Here is a 20,367-nt window from a genome sequence, read left to right on the forward strand (position 1 = left end):
GCAATATAATCATTATAGTTTTCCTTTCACTTATGTCTGTGTCATTCTATGCATTTTTTAATTAAGATCAACAATTTGACAATAAGATAGTAGCTGAGAACATTTTAAATGGCTATTTCACAGCTTCTAATAATTGTGTTGTGAATGTAAATCATCGTCTTTGTTCAATTAGGTGAGCTATCCAAATCTGTCAGTATCTATCTAGAACAGTAGTGACCAGCTTTTATGATACTCCAAACATGACTGTAAAATCTTGAAGATCACCAGACACATTTTCCATGCCTTCTATAGACAGACTTTCAAAATTCTTAATTTACGAAAAAGTAAGAAAGTTCATCCTTTTATCCACCCACTTGGTGGCGTCCGAGGGATCCCGCTGAATAGGGCACTCCCTGCTCATCAGGGGAACAGGATTGAGAGTCAGACAGTGGTTCAGACAATTCAGAACAATACAAGATAACTTACTGAACTTTTCAACAACAATTAGTCAACTACCTCGAGAAAAGATAGGCAACTTTCTAACAACAATAGACATTATTAATAAAGGGTGCTTTGGCACAGGTGTTATTTTCTAGTCAACTCTGAGGCAAATTTAGACAACAGCTACTAAAGAAAACAAGTAAAAAGAGATTGAGATGTAAAAGAGAAAGAGAGAGAGAGATTTTCTTCAATCAAAATTTTCTTCAAGATCCAGAATAATTTTGAGCTGAGTCTCAGTCTAGGGGTGACAGATCGACAAAGATAAACATACCTTACATAGTCCAGTTGGTCAGACTGCCTTCAGGGCAGCAACTCCCAAGTGTCTGCACAGTTAGGAGTCCCAGAAGATTCAGTTTTTGGCAAGGGTCTCTGGTAGTCACACACAGTCTTCTCAATAAACTGCCATAAAAGGTTATGAGTAAAATGGCTCTCTGCCCCACCTCCACAGGATTCAGTCTGCTCCCCCTACTCTCTCACAAAAAATAGCTGAAGTTACTGAGTCAAGTTCACCATTGGCCTCTTACATTCTTCAACACTTTTATAACTTCAAGAAGTAGATCAGATAAAAGAAACTTCAATTCAAAAACTGCCTGTGGATGCCAGCATTTCCAGTCCTTCCTACTTGCCTCCAGACTGAAGTACAGTCAAGTCCCTACAGTTCTATATCTGGTTAGAGGATGTTTGTCAGTTGTTTATGAGCTACATATAGCTTAAGAACCATAACTCAGACAACTTTACAACACAACACAACACAATACAATCTGCTGAGAAGATACAGAGAGAATATACATAGTGACCTATGTATATTCTCTCTGAAGAGAGGTAAGACCTCCTATTTATTTCCATGGAAACTACAACAGATAGATAGAGCACAATCACACTATCTGACAGAGTAAATTCTCAGCTATATATTACTATTTTTCTGTCCAGTCACCACCACTAACTATGCATTTTTGCCAGCAATGCACAAGAACCTGAATGACATGGTCATAAAAATCTGCACCGGAGGAGGTGACCCACCAGCATTCTGCTGAAATGTACCACCCACCACCTCACGTGCTAATATCCACTCCATAAACTTTCAGCAAGCATCAGTCAGTCAATGTCAATGACTGCCATTTTTTTTCTGCATGGAGGAATTCAGTGACACGACTTTGCTTCATATACACTTCTGTGTCAGATGACATTTTGTCAGACTGCCCCTCTGCTGCCATCCACACAGCAACAATATGTAATGGAATATAGTTGGGAAGATTCAACCTCTACTGCCATACCACTAACATCTGCCTCTGAGATCAAGCGCCAAAGCAATAAAATAAGAGGCATTACTTTCAGAGCAGCCTTCATACCAGCATGTAGTGTTATAGAATTACAGAATTAAAAGGGGTTGGAAGGGAATTCTGGAGATCCTCTAATCCAACCCCCTCGTTAAAGAATATTCCTTAAAGTAGATTATATGGAAAAGCATTCGGGTGGGTATTAACTATTTCCAGAGAAGGTGACTACAAAACCTCTCTGGGCAGCTTCTCCAAGTGCGCTGACACACTCACAGAAAAGAAATTCTTCAATAGGTTTATATGGACTTCCCATGTTCCAGTTTTTACTTGTTGCCTCTTGTCCTGTTGCTTCACATCACCAAAAAGAGCGTGGCCTCATCCATTTGACTCTCACTTTTTAGATATTTATTAACAACGATAAGATACCCTCTCAGCCTTCTCTTCTCCAGGCTGAAGAGTCCCAGGTCTTTCAGCCTTTCCCTATAGGGGAGATGTCATCTGCTGGACTATCTCTAGAAGATCCATGTCTCTTAAACTGGGGAGCCCAGATCTGGCCACAGTATCCAAGATGTGACCTCAGCAGGGTGGAATAGAGGGAGAGGAATCTCAATTAATTGCTGAAGGCCATGAAGCCGTACTACTAGCTCATGGCCAACCATTTGTCCACCAAGACACCCAGGTCTTCCTTCACAGAGCTCCTTTCCAGCACGTCAGCTCCTAACCTGGACTGATACACGTGGTTATTCCTCCCCAGGTGTAGGACTCTACACTTGCCCTTGTTGAACATTATGTGTTTTCTCTTCACTCAACTCTTCAGGTCTTGTTCAATGACAGCACAGCCTTCTGGTGTGTCAGCCACTCCTGCCAGCTTTGTATCATCAAAAAAGTTGCTGAGGATGGATTCTATCGCTTCATCCAGGTGACTGATGAAGATGTTGAACAAGATCAGACCCAGTGTTATAGCTAAAAGACATGGAGGACAGAGTGAGAGAACAGCAGAAACATGTTATTCAAATAACATGTAATTTCAATTTTGATTTGTTATTCAGCACTATTTTAGGGTTTGACAAATTCATTTTAAATGCTCCAGGACAAACAGTTCATTAAATTTATGCCTAAATTTCTGTATTCTTGATCCAGTGTTATCCTTCTTCTAAATGTATTGTTTGTATTATCATATTATATTTTCCTTTGCTCCTCATGAGGTTAGTCACTTGGGAAACACAAAGGCAAAACAGATAAATATTGCATTTGGAATTCTGAAATGTGAAACAGTTTAAACATTCTGAGTTGTGTATTTAGAAATACTGTGAATAAACGATAACAAACTTTATTCTTTTTATGTATAAAAAGTATTTGGCTACATTAATGCTATAACATTTAAAGAAAAAAAAAAAAAAAAAAAAGGCTATTTTAAACTCATCTGTGTAAGTTAGATGGTTGTCATCACCTTACTTTGCAGCTGAAGGTCTCTGACAGGATTTTCCATAGAACTGATACAGGTTTAGTTGAGCTTCTAATTTAGGCCCAGATATCTGAAGTTATTTCAAACACATTGGTGCCAAAACATCATTATTATATTGGAAGATGACTGTTGTGTTTGTTTGCTTGCTTTATGTCAGCTATCCAGAAATTGAGCTTTATTTGAATCATAGTCAGATAGACAGATTAGTCTTCATAATGCAGTCATGGTTTTGCCACACTTACTTTTTTATTTGATTTTTCATATTCACAGAGGAGCTACTGAATTGTGACTCTGAACATGGAGAGGAGGGCCTTTTCATTTCAACTATATTTTTCACCAGACTGAGGAAAGTGTAACTAGCATCTTAACATAATTATTTTATTGAAATCTAATCATTTGAATGCTACATATTCTGCTAAAAGGGAGAAAAGAGACCTTAAGTCTACTTCAGATTTCTGTGTCAGATTGCTATTTCTGTCAAAAATTATTTTCGTATGTATGAATCGTTCATGCTGAGAAAAATATACATTGTAGAAGAAAATATTTTCTTAATAAGATTAAGGTACATTTATCTAATGATTTACAATGGTAGTGGGCTTAGATTAGGTAGAAATGATACTCTTAGAAATATACTGAAAATCTGTCCAGGCTGATTTTACTTACTTTTTTTCTCATTTTGAGTATTCTATTTAAATGAAGTATTTTAATATTTGTGATACTGCTTATAAAAGTATAATTATATTAATTGTCTCAAGCCCTACATTTTCCTGTCCCAATTGGAGTAAGTCATTGTTGTTATGATTCTCTCCTCCCTTAAAACACTATGTTGCCATAAGCAAAATAAGATAAACAGGAAAATTACCTGAGGAATGCATGGTCAAATTTCTGCCTACCAAATGGTTCTCAAATCAGAAGGAAAAGCAGCCATGGAAGATAAATCTATAGAATTTTGAACAGCCATGCAGAAATTGTAAGAATAATCCCCTGCATTGCCCAAAGGAAGATGTAAATTAAGAAGCAGTACAGTATGGGTGTAATGGAGCATATACTTTTCATGCTTCCACTCATCTCAAATAAACTGCTTGTACAATGCACTTCATGGGAATAATTACAAAATACTAGAATGATTGAAATTATAAATATTAGGGTAGAAAAGAAAAATGTAATATTTTAATAAGATTTTGTTGTTACAAAAGTTAATAACTGCTATCTTGTTTTCTAACTGAGAACTTTATACAGGTAGAAGGTTTAAAGAATTAAAAAGGCTTTGAGCAAAATCAGTGTGGGAAATACGCATTCTGTCTGTTGAAAATAGATATTAGTGGGCTGGTTGGCATGGTAGCAGTTTTCTGTACTGCCATACGGCACATAAATATTTAAAAAGACCTTGGAACTTATAGTGTTTAAAATTCCAACTACAGAGTGGGTAACAGAGCTGATGTTTGGTCCTATTCATATGCAGTAGAGAAGATGAATTAGAACTGTAAGGATACTGAAGATATATCAGAACAGAGATCATGAGATTTTTCAAGTTCTCCATCAAAAGATCAACTTCGTCCACTGCAGTATGTTTTATTCAGTAAGCATATGAACCAACAAACACCAGGAAGTGACAAGAACATTGTTGCTGCTTCTGCAAATATGGAAACCTCAAGGTCATTCTCTACTATATCAACATTACACTCATACCTAATGTTTGGGACTTTTACATAAATAGGAGAGAAGAATAAATGAAAACAAACAAAAAATTACTCAGATAAAATATAAAATTCAAGGATGGACTAAGAAGAAAATTTTAGGGACATTAGCTGTAAGCAGATATTCAGATGAGTAGAAGAAAAATCATAGTTAACTGAATAACACATTCTGAATTTTCACCTTAATCACAGAATCATATAATTCTTAGAGTTGGAAGAGACTTCTGAAGGCCATCTAGTCCAAATCCCCGACAATACACACGGTCAATCACAGCTAGATCAAGTTGCACGGGGCCTTATACAGCCTCATCTTAAAAGTATCCAGAGATGGGGAACCAGTCATATCAGTGGGCAACCTGTTCCAATGCCTCACCACCCTCACTGTAAGACTTTTTTTCCTTATATCCAAGCTAAAGCTATCCTCTTTGAGTTTGGAACCATTTTCTCTTGTTCTGTCATCACAGTATGTCCCTTTCTTTCCTACAGCTCCCCATTAGCTATTAAAAGGCCACTACCAGATCACCTCACAGCCTTCTCTCCTCCATGCTTAACAATCCCAGCTCTCTCACCTTTTTTGTGGCCCTCATCTGGATGCGCTCCAACAGGTCTTTGTCCCTCCTGTGCTGAGGACTCCACATCAGGACGCAGTGCTCCAGGTGAGGCCTTATCAGTGCACAGTAGAGGGGCAGGATCACCTCTCTTAACCTGCTGAACACACTTCTGATGCAGCCCAGAATACAGTTGGCTTTCTGGTCTACAAGGGCACATTGCTGGCTTATGTCCAGCTTCCCATCCACCAGTACCCCCAGGTCTTTTTTGGCTGGGCCACTCTCAATCCTTTCATCCCCGAGTTTGTATTGGTATTGAGAGTCACGTCAGCTCACATGCAAGAATTTGTTGAACCTCATGAGGTCCATCTGGGTAAACTGCTCAAGCCTAAGTCCCTTTCCTTTTTGGTTGAGGTACCTCTAGAAGCCCTTGTTCTTTTATGGTATCCCTAGCCAATTTCAGTTCAGGTTGGGTCTTGGCTTTCCTGACCTAATCCCTACACAGCCTATCAGCTTCCTTATACTATTCCCACGGTATCTGTTCCTGTTTCCACTGCCTGTACATTTTATTCTTACTTTTCACTTTAACCAGCAGGTCTCAGTTCTGCCATGCTGGTCTCTTGCCTTCCTTTTCTAACTTGCTTCACCTGGGAATGGACAGCTTTTGAAGCCTGAAGAAAGCCTCTTTAATGACCTACCCGCTCTGCTCCACACTCTTGCCCATAAAGGCAGTTTCCTATGGTGTTTTGTTGACCAATTCTCTGAAGAGCAGGAAGTTAATTTTCCTGAAGTTTACTTTCTTACCTTTACTTTTCAATGACCTAATATCTTTCTGGAGTGTGAACTGAACCATAGCATGATCACTACAGCCCAGGTAGCCTCCAATCCTGATGTCATCACTTCCTTTACATGGTGAGCAACAGGTTCTCCTGAAATGCCTACAGCTCATCGTGATACTTTTCCAGCAGATGTCTGGGTGGTTGAATTCCCCCATCAGACAAGCACTTGGCAATGTTGAGCTTCTTAAAATATTGTCTACAGTGTCATAAGAATAAGTTCTCAGGATGAAATTCACTATGGGCAAATCAGAGGGCATTGTGGATTTTATTTATAAATTTCTAATGGTTACTGAAAGAAACTGGCTTTCAGGAAATGGCCCAACTAGATAAATCCCTGAGCAATCTAATGTCTAATGTCACAGCTGATGCTGGTTTAAGCAGGAGTTTCGGCTTCTGTCTTCAATTATCCTAAGTTCTTCAATGTAGTATTCCTGGATTTCAAATTGATCTGTGACAAATGTCCATATTTTTTCAACTACGTTGCACTTAATGGCAATTTTTATTTGACACAAGTAATATGTGAAAGCCAATCCACCTAACAGATATTCCGTTGGATCAAGTGCAGTGTTGTAATTGGTAATGAAGGACAGAGAGATTTCAGTCTGCAACATTAAGTTTCCTGTTTCAAAAGCTAATGAATGACAAGAATTGGCAATATGTAAGCTGGATAGTAAACACTGAAGCAGTCTTTAAGAATTGGATAAATGCAGACAACATCAGTAGACTTCAGAATATGGAGGAGAAAAACATTTTAGAAAATTCATGTGCTCAGGTAGATCTTCATTATTTTAAAACTGAATATTTATTCTGAGCTGCTTATGTAGAAAACTTTTTCTTTCCCAGCATGAATGTAGAATTCCTTTTATAACTTAAGGAATATATATATATCTTAATTATACAGTTTTGTATAGTAAAGGAAATGATTTGTGTGCATGAAAATTAAAAGAAATTTGGTAAAATCTTATTAATAAAATAGTATTTTTCTGAAAGTTGTTTTTTATGTAAAACTTTAGACACAGATTAATTGACTCCTGTTGAAGAGTGGTATAGCTATTAAGAAAATTTAAAAAAAGCTATCAATTAAAAACAATTCAGCCTGTTAGTCTTGCAAAACATTATCCATTCAATATGTTAAATTAAATATATGTCTTATTATATACTTTGACTTTTTTTGCACATACATATTTCAATCTTGACAAAGACAAAAAATTCATGACACACAATACCTAAGTACTATCAGGATAGAAAAAAATAGTCATTTCTTCAATTGTGTTTCCATATGCTATTCTATGAAAGTATACACATTTCAGGGAAAGGCTTCTCATAAAATGCATCAGGTCTTCCCTTTCTGTAACACACCTGATTGAAAAAAAATCACATATGCTTATCTGAAATGTGTTCTCACTTTCACACACTAACTGTAATATAATAATCAGAAAGGAAAAGGTTCATGCCTATACCCAAGCTTCTCAACTTGATACTTGGATTGTAGATTGTACTGAGGTTAAAAATACTTTTCCCTCCTCTTTTTGAATCTCTGTAGAAAGAATTTCACTGTCTAGAAAAGAATTAAAAATTTATAGGATCAGAAAGAGAGCAAGCATAATGAAGACTCACTAGCCTATTGGTTCAAAATCTCACTTGAGAAAAGAGACATGGTTCCTGTTCTGTATTCCAAGAACTATACATTTTACATGAGATAGACATTGGATAACATATATAAGTAGCACAAGGAGCTATCCAGTCCTTTCCTGTCCCATGTGAATGCCTTAACTGAGTGATAGGAGAGACATACTAACTAGTGGTATTTTTCAATGCCCTCTATGAATATTACATTATTTTCTGCACACAGCAGGAAAGCACTCACTCACTCTCTATAACCAAAGAGACAGCAATATATATGTATAAAACAAAGTCCTGGTACATTTTTTTAATATCAATCAGCAGAAGGAGAAAAAAAACATTTAACGAGTAGGATAAACAGACTGTGAGAATTGTCATTCAGTCATCACCTACCTCTAACATGAATCTTTGAAAGTGAAAATCTCCTGTCCCTTTCAAGAACAGCAGGATGCAGATTGCTCATTTTAAGACGTTTCTTGATGAAGCAAATTACAGCTCAAAATTCTAGGCTAATCAGTTTCCATGTTAAAATTTTCATAATTTATATTATAAAATCTGGAATAAATATTATGGAATTTATCTTGTGTTCCTTTTGGTACAGATTATATTGGATCCTAGTGATTTGCAATATCTAAATAGTTCTTAAAGACCACACCTCTTACTGTATGAGAAGTGTATTCATTCTCTTCTTGTGGCTTTGGGCATTTTATTTCCTAGAGTTAATCCAAGAAATGCATTCTCATTCCCATTAAATTTTCCCTTGTTCCATCAATAAATGCAATTTTTAATAAATAGAATCTTTACTTAAAGACATTTCTCATTCATATAAAATCTAATTTTGCTGGATAATCATAGTTTATTTCCTGATTTACTCTAGTTTTACATATACTTTCAGTTCATTTTCCACAGTTTTTGTTTTTGCATACGGTGTGTTTGTTTTTTTTCTTTCTATTTGGTTTCTTGACAGAAAAATATAAAAAAAAAAAATACTTTTTTTTTTTTTCCAGATGTCTCCATACATATCTTGATCAGAAGTTGGTTTTAGAGAACAAAATCACAAAACTTAGTATATTAAGTTTTTAGTTATTACTACTGTTGTTAATTCCATCTCATTTTTCTGCAGGATAGGTCAATGGACTGGGGAACTTACTATTTGTCAAGCTTTTGGAATGCTGAACAAAACTCTATGATTGTTTGCAGACTAGTACTGTGATAATTTCTTCAATGCTTTTGTCTTTATTAAAAGAAGCAAGTGCAGGTGCAAAGAAAAAAATTCAAGTGCATCACTGTCAGATTTGTTCCTTCATCCTCCACACTCTGGTGCATGCTTTAACTAATGAAACTGAAAATGACAGCAAAGATAATATGACAGGTGTCAGCAGGATCATATCTGTAAGCTGACCACTGAAAGGTGGTTTATGTCCTAATGCAAACAAATTGTCCTTCCTAATATCACTCTCTCATTCTCATTCTTAAAAACATTTTCTATACCTAGTTATTGTTTTCTTGACTAATTTATTCTTTCATACAAGTTCTTTTCAAACTTCACCAAATTACCCTGGGTACCTCTACTTTCGCCAAATGTATGCTACTGTCTGAAAGACATATAGATGGATTTAGAATCAGAAATTCCCAGTGAAGCACTGAACTGATGACAAATATGGCACTGGTGGCACATTCTCTGAAGTTTTAAATCAGTAAAATTAGACATTTTGCTATGGAGTCTGCTTGTGAAATTCATTGTTACTGTGGGCACAGAAGTCAAAAGATGATGTTGTGAGAATGTATTATTGGAGCAGTCATTAATGGCATATTAATATTCAGTTCAGTATTAGCCATGATTCTCTTGTCCTTGCTCACAGTGACTAGTATGCAATTGATCTTATTGAGCCAAAGACAACAACAGAGTGAGAAGAAAGTAAAAAAATCAGGACTGCATCACAACCATTCTCACTTCAAGTTCTGCTTGGTTTCTGAACTACTGAGAAAAGCAAATTGTTCTTTGTCTTATTTCTGCACTAGATGAGTGTCATAGCAACACATTAGCTTGATAATGTTCTTGTTTCTGAATATCAGCTGCTTTAACTCTTTCTCATATGCTGTCTGATTTTCTAGGATATAACTATAAAAGCACTGGTCTTAATTTAAGTAATCACAGTGCTCGACTTTTACAATACAATAAAATACAATAAAAGAATACAGACAACTCATTTTTTTCTTAATATATGGTTATATTAGCTACTGTGCTCTGAAGAAGCTTTGCATTAGTTACAATATGACTGTGTATTGTCACTAATTAGCCTTCTATTTACCTCTGAACAGAACTCAGCAGATAATACATGGGTTGAATCAAAAAAAGTGTGGTTATCTCGATGGAGTAACAGAGCTGCTCATTAAATGATATACATATAATTTGATCCTTTGAAATATGAATGTGATCCAAAGCATAATAAAATCCAGAGGAAAACCTTTAGATCTGCTGATTTGCAGATTGATCAGATTCATACACTGAAGTTTCTTTCGATTCGTTTTTTGTTTGTTTGTTTCATTTTCATGCAATCATTAAGATTGGAAAAGACCTCTAAAATCACTCAGTCCAGTTGTCGACTTATCATTGCCAAACCACTAAACCATGCCCTTAAGCATCACATCTACATGTTTCTTGAACATCTCCAGGGATGGTGACTCCATCACTTCACTTGACCGCATGTTCTAGTGTTTGACCATCTTACCCATATTACTGTCACCATGAAAACTGTTACTGTCTTTATCCACCTGCCACTCAAACGTATCTGGAATATTATATATCCTTTTTTCAGGATCCCAAACATTTATTCATCTTTATGTAAGAATTTGTTGGAAGAAGCCTTGTGTTATCTTTCCCTGCATTCGTTTGAAGTTATACAAGCAGAAGTTGGTTAAAATATGCATGGATCATCAAATCCAGGATAGCAGGCTTTAATTGTCAAAGCTGTTGATACCCATTAAAATATTTTGAAGGTATGTTGCTTCTGAGGCTAGTAAAACCTTCACTGACTGCTGTAGAATAGTTACATGGAGTATATTTTCCCTGAATCTCTATATTTTTCTTCAAATTTAGTTCCAACATGAGGGAAGCAGAAAGAAATTTCAATCTGTGTTTGGTTGCAGAGAACGTTAGTACATTTATTTTCATCTACTTATTCACCATCTAATTAAAAAATGATTACAATGAAAGATGACAACTTAACTTACTAGTCACACAAGACACATACATATTTTTTGCAGTTTTGACTGAATGAATTATTGGATAGAGTTATATTAATGGAAGAAAAGCAAAAGGACAGGCTAGCAGTTCAAGATTTTTGCTGACTGTACTATTTAGCTATGGAATCTTGCTAAAAGTTGATTTCAGGAGTATACTTTAAATTCCTCTTCTTTCAATCATGAAAACAATAAACAGTAAATCATATAATAACTGATAGTATAAAATATGCTACTTTGACACCAGTAGAGTTGTGATGGAGGAAGCTATACATAGTGCCATGCTATGCTGTCAACCCCCCCGCCCCCCTCCACATTATTAATATCTACATCAGTGTTTACCTTACGTAAGCGTCTCTCTCTACAAAGAGTGAAAAAAAAATTCATTGCATGGGAAGCTGCTTTAGCCATCACGTAACCTAGTTTAGATATATTAGAATTGCCCCTTGGTGAAAACTGGGTTCTTATCCTACCACACAAGCATAATTGACTGCTATTAGTATGCAAGATAATCTGTTTTATAGTTATATACAGAGGCATAAGTTTCTGATTTAAAACAGACTGTGGTTATTCTGGAAGTACATTTCAGAATAATCACTGAAGTCAAAAGGCTTTAATCATAGAAGGCTGGAAAAGACCACTAAGATCACCTAGTCCAACTACCAGCCCATCACCACCATGCCCACTAACCATATACCTCAGTGCCACATTCCTTGAATACCTTCACGGACAGTGATTCCACCACCTCCATGGACAGCCTGTTCCATCACCACTCTTCCTGAGAAGAAAGATTATTTTTCTAGTTCATTTTTGACATTTTCTAAATAATTTCTTTTGTTGAGACATGCATTAATTAAAGATGTACTATGAATACTCAGAAACAACTTGTTAAATATGGAGATCATGTTCTTGGCTTGATGCAAAATAATTGATTGACATGTACATTATCTGATTGACAACTAATAACACACCACTTCAGAAACTGACAAAGAAATTGCAGAATTAGTCCTCTAGAGACATTTCATATATGATTGCATTTAGAAGAAAATGTAAGATCTACTTCCTTGGGCATAACATTTTAGTGGAAAAGGTATGTGAAAATTTAATATTCAGGATGCTCTCCGTTACATATGTTTTGCCTCATTTAATTTTTGGTATGAAATGATTTAATTTGCAAAATTTCTACTGTTATGATTGTTATTATTCTGAATGCAATGCCCTACCATTTAACATAATAATGACATATATCTGAAAAGATAAAACAGTACAAGAATATTACATTGAAAATCTGACAATGGGAGAAAAGTTAAAATCCATTTATATAGGGCTAAAAAGTTATCACTATTCAATTTCAGTTTTAACAATCTAATAGCCCAACTTATCCGGAGAAAAATGAAAAGCCTTATTAATATTGTGGTTTAAAATTTTACTCAAGAAAAACCTTTCTTGTCTCCCAGGGTGTCCACCTATCTCTGAGTTATCCTCACCCAGTATCCTACTGGGAGCTGAGTTCAACAGGTTTGCTGACGACACCAAGCTGAGTGGTGTGGTTGACATGGTTGAAGGACGGGATGCCATTCAGAGGGACCTCGAGAGGCTAGAAAGGTGGGCCCGGGTGAACCTAATGAGGTTCAACACGGCAAAGTGCAGAGTTTTGCACTTGGGCCAGAGGAATCCCAGGCATCCCTACAGACTGGAAGGAGCAGTCCTTGAGAGCAGCCCTGTGGAGAAGGACCTGGGGGTCTTGATAGATGAAACACTTAATATGAGCCAGCAGTGTGCCCTTGCGGCTCGGAAGGCAAATGGGATCCTGGGCTCCATCAAAAGAGGGGTGGCCAGCAGGGACAGAGAGGTGATCGTTCCCCTCTACTCTGCTCTTGTGAGGCCCCATCTGGAGTACTGCGTCCAGGTCTGGAGCCCCAGTACAAGAAAGACAGGGAGCTGTTGGAGAGGGTCCAGAGGAGGGCCGCAAAGATGATCAGGGGACTGGAGCACCTCCCCTATGAGGACAGGCTGAGGGAGCTGGGCTTGTTCAGCCTGGAGAAAAGAAGGCGGCGGGGTGACCTCATTGCAGCCTTTCAGTACCTAAAGGGAGCCTACAAACAGGAGGGGAATCAACTCTTTGAAAGTGTGAGTGACAGCAGGACAAGGGGAAATGGTTTTAAGCTGAGGGAAGGGAGATTTAGGTTGGACATCAGGGGGAAATTCTTTACAGAGAGAGTGGTGAGGTACTGGAACAGGCTGCCCAGGGAGGTTGTGGATGCCCCGTCCCTGGAGGTGTTCAAGGCCAGATTGGATGGGGTCCTGGGCAGTCTGGTCTAGCATTAGGTGGGATGGTTTGTGGCCCTGCGTGTGGCAGGGGAGTTGGAGATTCATGATCCTTGAGGTCCCTTCCAACCCTGGCAATTCTGTGATTCTGTGATTCTGTGTTTCACTCTACACAAGAAGGAGGCTGGGAGTGACTACAATCAGAGGTTGCATCCTGAGACTTTTGTGGCAAGGGTCTCCTCTCATTCTGGGCCTATTTCTAGCTTTTTTTTGTTATTATTTATTTATTTATTTATTTTTCTCACACAACATGCTTTCTTCTCCTGCTTCACAAGCTACAGCTTGGAAGTGATGTCCAGGTCCTGTGGGTATCTCATGCTTCGTTTGTAGAGTGTCTTACCCACATGTAAACCCCAACAGTGCAAGAAGGCTGAGAGGAGATGGGCACAGCTCAGAGAAGAATGCAGGGAGTGGTCCCACCTCTTGCAAAGGAAGATGAACTTAATACAGAGGGGACCAAGGATTGGCCGTTTTCTCTGTCTGTACCAGAAAATTGGACCAATTGGCCATGTAAATAGCCTTTACCAAAAAAAACCACCATGGATTTCTTCTTATGTGAGGCAGACTAGAATAGGTAAAGTTAATATGCCGTTCCACTCAACAGGAAGTATAACAACTGAACAACCAGCAGAATGAACCTTGAAGAGAACTGTCTTGATCTTGCTTCAAGCCATGAGTTTTTTCCCACTGACTGAGGATGCACAGCATTGTGATGGCAATTATATAGATTGGTAATTGGAATCATGTTTGTATTATGAATCATCCATATATTGCATTGTCTATATTGTGCTTTCAGTGCACTGTTATATTTCTCTGCTGAACCAAAATATCAAAATGTCAAATATCTTCAAGTAAGTAAATTTGATATTAACTTATTAAACTCTCTTCATGTGGAATATCTAAAATGATCTCATCTGAACATTGGACTCTGGTTGGACTCTGAGTGTGATTTCTGCAGATAAAACCACTAATTTCCATGGACTACTAATATGCCTCAGTATCATGTAGCAGAGACATTCTGTAGGAAATTATTTTCTTCCCAGTGACACATTGTAGGAAACCTAGTTTTTTAAATCTTTAGTGTAATATTCTATGTTTTTAAATACCAACAATGAAAACAGAGGCTAAGATTTGTTTTGGCAGTGCTAGTCTTACTCCTATGACTAAATAGTATAATTATTGCCATTGAGGTAGCAGTATATCTACTCATTTAAATTACATATAGAATGAACTGTAGCTTCACAAGTTTGCAATGTTATATATCCTTAGTAATACTTAGGACCTAAAACAGCTTAAGAACCTGTGCTGCAGAGATCATGTTCTGGTAAATACCGTAAAACACCCTGGCAAGATCAAAGAAAAGAGGAAATTCTTTGACAAGTCACAGGTATTTACTGACTGGGAATGTCAATGAAATTGGGCAGTAACTGTTATAACTAACAGAGCATGAATATATGATCAGTGTTTTTAATAAGAATATGTTGTCCAAAGTCTGGACTGTAGAAGAAGCTAACAAAACATAAAAACATAAAAGTCATTTTTAGCGTAGGCCACAGGGTGTAGAATTAATCTAGCAGAAGATGGAAATATAGAAAGTCTGCAGCATATACTAGGTAGGTACCTGTACTTGCCAAACAACTGATCAGATTTTATTGGTTTTCAGTAACCATTGTTGCACATTCCTATTGCTCCATTTTATATGTTTTGCACTTTCTTGGACACTACAAAAATATCTCCACTGAGATTTTGGGCTACTTTCCAAAACAACAGATAACATAGGTAATTAATTCAACATTTCTTACTGGATAAATAAGCAGTTTTCCATACCATTTGTTGCTTGTTTGCAATCCTGTTCTGGAACTTCTAATGTTAGCATTCCTTTTTATGATGAAGTACTCATTTCAGGTTATATCTTTTCCTACAGTAAGATGATACTCAACCTCTAATTGCAAGCAACCTTCCCTGTGTGATGTATAGAGCTAATGGTGGAGATAATGTTAAAAAATAGAGTAATAATGGTTTCTGGCCCTTATGAAATGAGGTTCTGAGCTATGAAATGAGATTATTCAGGTGTAGTATGCTTCATCTGGAGAGGTTACCTTATGAGACTGGTGACTCTTGTTTTGCTAGATTCTAAAGGTATGTTATGCCAATGAATATTAAGATTTTCTAATATTTCTATCATTTTAATTTTGTTTGTTTCATTGTTTTTTTGCTCAAAGGACTAGATTTTTTCAAGCAATGGTCATGATGACTATTTGCATTGTAGTTGCAAATAGCCTGCAGATATTTGCTGCTATAGTCAGAATTGTAGAAATATAAATCCTTGGCAACACCCAAAAGAAGCTAATTATAATGCAAATGACCTTAAATCCACCCTCAGAAATGGTTGTCTGATTAAGGATAAACTAAAAAATTCACTTTGAATGTTCAAGCTCAGAAAAACAAGCCTTGCTTCCATCGTCTGCTGCTTACCCTAATGAAAATAGAACTTGCTTTGTTTATTATCTAGTATATTTGATCCTGGTATACACAAAATGGAAATACATTGTTCAGAAAATTTCTCAGATATTTGGTGTCAGAGAAAAATAATTTCTTCTGACTACCGGATGCAAACTTAATAAATTTATGTTAGAGAAATATCAGTATCATAAGCCACAAAAGAGGTCTGACCTCATTAAGGACTACCAGAAAGAATGTGCATAGGATGATCGTTTGATTAGTAATGAGAATTATAACTGAAAAGAATAAATCAGGGACTGATTTTTATGTACAAGCTTTTATATAAAATAAGTCCAATTCTATTCTTACATATTTTTTTTATATTCATCATTATTTTAATAAGATTTTCTACATAAAAGACTATAGCAACATATTTGAGAGAGGTTAAAAAAAAAATATGAATTACACATATTTTGACAAACCTTTACATTAAGATGAAGTTTAACCTTATAAAACGTACTGCATTTTTGTTTCTTCTAAATTTCACCACGCTCCCCAACTTCCTACACCTTGCAGCAAAACACCGATAGAACTGAACAACATTCAGCACAGGATTTTTAATTCCTTTTCCTGCCTCTACAAAGGCAACTTTGTAGAACATTATCAAAGTAATAACAATCTTTTTAACAGAGGACAGGACATAAACATCTGTACAAGACTTCCAAAACAACCTTGTTACTCTTATCTTCTTTTAACACTGCAGCTTTATTTATACTGTAACACCACCACAACCACTTTAAAATTCAGGGGTGGGAACAGGAGCAAACCACCAAAAAGCATTAAAAAAGCTGTGTCAAGAAAAATACGTGCTATGAAAGTGGAGTAAGCATGGAGTAAAACCTTTTAAATTGTACATTCTGCAACTATTTTTGCTTTTTACAGAAGTGAAATTCACTACAAGAACAGAACAAAAATATATATAGAGAGAGGATAAGCAATTAAAAAAATCAGTACATTGTAGCTGTATAAAGAAAAAAGCCTGCCTTACAGTCCTTGTTTCATGTAGCACTCTTAGTACTTAAATCCTTAGCACATTCACTAATCAGAAAATTGAAATGAGACTGGGATAATTACATATTCTCTTTTACATCAGAAATAATGGCTTGAAAGCCCTGGGGGTGTCATACCTTTATTCATTACAGTAAAATCAAGGAGCATGAGACCACTGTAATATCAGATAAATTAAGGTTTACAGTTGCTCATTGCTAAAAAGCAGATTTGGTCAGAGTAGCAGGTAAGTCACTTCAGCAGCTGAGTGGCATTATCTGAAGTTCCTTGATAAATTTCCAAGGTTAAAAAAAAGGAAAAAGAATATAGAAATACTGTGTATAGAAAGTATATATACTGTATATAGAATATAGAAAGACTGTACAGAATCTATAACCAATGTATCAGTGTTGCAAAGCAGTATCTTTTATCCCTACTCCAAGAGAAAAAAGAGGACACGAAAGCAGCTTTCATTTGCTAGAAATTCAAGAATGCATTTCCTCCAACAGTTATTTAAAGAAGTAATACTGACAATTTCTGTTATACACCCTGATATTTTCTGATGAAAAGTGCTGTTGTAAGAGGGAAGTATAATAACTTCACAACTAAAAATTAGAATAATCCTTGGATTTCAAAATTTTGTAAGGTATATGTACTCATACATTGTATATCAAATGATAACTAGAGCTCCAAAGGTACTTAAAATATTTTTTTCTATCTACTTGAGAAAAGGTATAATGAATCTCAAAATGTTCAAGCAGCTTGAGTTCTGCAAAATACTAAGTAATTTCACTTCTATCACGATTAGAAGACTGGAGTACTTCTCCAGAACTATGGGCCCTTGTTGTTAAAGTAATTATTAACTATCACAAGCATTACTAAATAAAACTGGCATGGCTTAGTTCATGGCATGCCAAGAAGTTATCTTTCCCTTACCAGCAAGACCTACCACAAGCAGTAATAAAACTGCTGCTAGTATTACTTACTTATTTTGCTTCAAATATTATTACATTCAATGATCTCAAACACCATCAAGGTTTTCTACAGCATTTTATCAATGTTCTTTCATTGTACTGGCATCTCTAAGACTACTCATACTTTGAAAGAATGCTTTTCATACTCCTTTTATTAAAATACAGAAAATATATTTTAGTTTGTTCAAATGTAGAGTGAAGAGATAAAGATTATTTGCATCAAATTTAAAGCTGTTTTTACTATTTTTTTATTTATTATTCCTACTTAACTTAGGTGTATTAGTAAATATTAAGCTTTTTGAAAAGATAGTATACTGTAGAATCATGGAATAACAAAATGACTTGGCTTGAAAGGGACCATAATGATCACCTAATTTCAACCCCCCCTGCTATATGCAGGATCGCCAGCCACTAGACCAGGCTGCCCAGAGCCACAGTCAGCCTGGCCTTGAATGCCTCCAGGGATGGGGCATCCTCAACTTCCTTGGCACCATGTTTAGGTGTGTCACCACCCTCTGCACAAAAAACTTTCTCCTAATATCTAACCCAAACCTCCCCTGTCTCAGTTTAAAACCATTCCCCCTTGTCCTATCACTATCCACCCTTGTAAACAGTCATTCTCTCACCTGTTTATATGCTCCTTTCAAATATTGGAAAGCCTCAATGAGATGACCCCGGAGCCTTCTCTTCTCCAAGCCAAACAAGCACAGTTCCTTCAACCTTTCTTCATAGGAGAGGTGCTCCAGACCTCTAATATATGTTTATGGCTTCAGAATTTAAAGATACAATATGAACTCTGAGATGTTTTCTTTATTCTTTGCCATCAGAAATCTATAAATTTAAGTACGCCGATTATAAGATATTAACAAACTCTCTTTTTCTCATAGTATTTCAACTGTATTTAGAATTTCACATTAAACATATTTGAACAGATTTACAATTTTGTTTTAGAGCAAAAAAGAAAATATTACTGTACTATCTAGACTAATCTCTTTTTAATTCCTTATTCTCCTTAAAAATATGCTGACAAATTTGCTAGTTTTCTATGAATTCAGGCAGTGATGCCACTATGGATTGTAATCCTGTCAGTCCTAACAAGCTAAACAGATTCAGGCTGAATTAATTGGAGAGTTGGAGATCTCCAAGGAACACTTGAGTATCGCAATAAGTTCTTTAGTGTTACTGACTCAGTGGGAGACACTTTTCTGTATGAGTTAGTGTTGAACTAGTGTCCCAGACAGGGAATTCTCAAAAGTAATATAATTAGGATGCAATAGGCTGAAGAGCTCAGATGTAGAAAATGAGAGGGCAAAATATGGCCAGTGTGTCTGCAAGTATTTTAATGAATGAAACGGAAAATCACAATTGGAAAAGACAAGTAAATAAATAAATAAACAAAATTCCTATTGCTCGCAAGAAAATGAAAGAAAAGAATAACTGAGAATAGGATAATATCTTATGGCTAGATAGTAAAATATAAAAGCGTTCATGTGATGAGCTCTAAAGCATCTTACTAATGCATATAATAAATATTTAATGGTATATACCCTTGTCCTATCTCTATCTACTCATATAAAAAGTTGATTTTCCACCTGTTTATTATCTTCCTTTACATACTGGAGATCCGCAGTAGTCTCCAAATCTGCTACAAAATATTACTAAACATGACAGATATGTGAATATTTAATAAATACTGAAGTAAAGAATTTGAATCCTATGTAAAAACTAGTTTTAATTTTTTAAATAATTTAAAATCAGTAAAGAGTCTCAACTTGTTTCCCCATAAATTTTCTGCTTTCTAAAGCAATTATCTCATCTGTTTTTACACAGACAATTAGTTTGGAAAGAGAGTAAGGGAAGATGAGCTTTGTATCACAAAATATTTGCCTCAAAACTAGCTTACTACTTCTTTTTGTAACATGATCATCAAAAAGCTGAAGCCACCTTTAGTACCAAATATTTACTATCCCTTGGTCAACTTATGTTTTCTGTAAATTTCAGAAGGAATACAAGAAATGGGGGGTGCACTGAAGGACATTAGGTGCAAGCAATGGATGACCTTCATTACTATTGCAGTGGAAGCTTACTGTGTAAGGAAAAAGAAGAAGAGGTGGGGGGCGGGGGGGGTGGGGGGAAGGATTAAGAGGAAGGAGTAAGGAGACAATAAAAAAAAAACTAGAAAAAGAAAAAGAAGGAGGGAGGGGAAGAGAAGGCAAGTGAAGGAAATTGAAGGCGGGATAAGACAACAGACATTCTCTTTAGTTTTGTAATATTGAACTTTTAATCATTCAGACAATAAATAAAACCAACAGAATACTTCAAAAAGCACTCCTTATACACATTATTAAACTTCTACTAATAATATTCTGTGAAGAGAATGTAAGGAGCTAGAATTACAAGGAAT

At 36.2% G+C, this 20,367-nt stretch overlaps 1 long non-coding RNA gene across 2 annotated transcripts in view; it reads right to left on the bottom strand.

The window, feature by feature from the left end:
- Nucleotides 1-1,945: 1,945 nt before the first annotated feature.
- LOC149919148 (uncharacterized) overlaps nt 1,946-20,367 on the bottom strand; it is an 86,183-nt gene continuing 67,761 nt past the window's right edge. For both annotated transcript variants that reach the window (XR_016464815.1, XR_016464816.1), the window contains exon 3: nt 1,946-2,720. This is a non-coding gene — a long non-coding RNA (uncharacterized LOC149919148). The remainder of the gene's footprint in view (nt 2,721-20,367) is intronic.

Source organism: Phasianus colchicus, chromosome 2 (genome assembly GCF_987193195.1).
Source record: "Phasianus colchicus chromosome 2, bPhaCol1.hap1.1, whole genome shotgun sequence".
In the NCBI taxonomy this organism is placed as follows: domain Eukaryota; kingdom Metazoa; phylum Chordata; class Aves; order Galliformes; family Phasianidae; genus Phasianus; species Phasianus colchicus.